This window comes from Sinocyclocheilus rhinocerous, unplaced genomic scaffold, assembly GCF_001515625.1.
Source record: "Sinocyclocheilus rhinocerous isolate Xijiao unplaced genomic scaffold, SAMN03320098_v1.1 scaffold1588, whole genome shotgun sequence".
NCBI classification, from domain to species: domain Eukaryota; kingdom Metazoa; phylum Chordata; class Actinopteri; order Cypriniformes; family Cyprinidae; genus Sinocyclocheilus; species Sinocyclocheilus rhinocerous.
Genome location: NW_015648510.1, coordinates 92,774 through 93,666, shown reverse-complemented (window position 1 = coordinate 93,666; position 893 = coordinate 92,774).

Sequence of the window (893 nt, the reverse complement as noted above, 5' to 3'; positions counted from 1 at the left end):
TACAGATTTTCAAAAAACCATACAGCAAAGATGATCAGATGATGTATAAATCTCAATTTCGAGAAATTGACCCTTATGACTGGTTTTGTGGTCCAGGGTCACAAATAGCAAGATGATTGTAAGTATTAAGTTGATATTGGCTTTCTGAGACTTTCTGTTAGAAGTCTTTTCGATTAGGCTGTTGGCTGTAAGTTTTTTTTTTTTTAAATGCATAATATGATCCCCTCAAAAATATTTATTTGAGAAAAGCCATAAAAGGAAAAGGAAGACTATTGAAAATTAGATACTAAAAAGCAATGGACAAATAAATAAATAATAACAAAAAATAATATAAACTGAGTGAACATTGGTAAAGCGTTTAGCTTGAGGCATGTCAGTGGTTTCTTCCAAGGGGACATAAATATTACATATTTAAGAATGTTTTAAAATAATGCAAAACAAGCATTGAAATCAGGTAAAACAAAACAAAATGTCTTATTGTAATTCACATTTTAACATTTCTTCTTTGGAAAAGAAATGTCATGGACATTTTATGAATTTTTTTTAAATACAGTGGGTTTATGTAAAATACATTTTCTAGATATGCCAAGCTATAAATTATTAGCAATACATATATTACTAATAAATTATTAGTAATATATTGAATTATATTTAAACTTAAAAAAGAGTTAAGAATACCTCTTAATTAGGGCTGCACGATAAATCGCATGCGATATTTAACGCGCATCTTTTCAGTAAAGCAATTCTGTAATCAGCGGTAAATCTCCATCACCTGCGTGCTTTCACATTGAGCAGCATTAACTACACAGAGCCGTTGTTCACTGACAAGCTGCGCAAAACATGTGCAAAATATGAACGTGGTTTTGCGCAGCTTGTCAGTGAACAACGGCTCT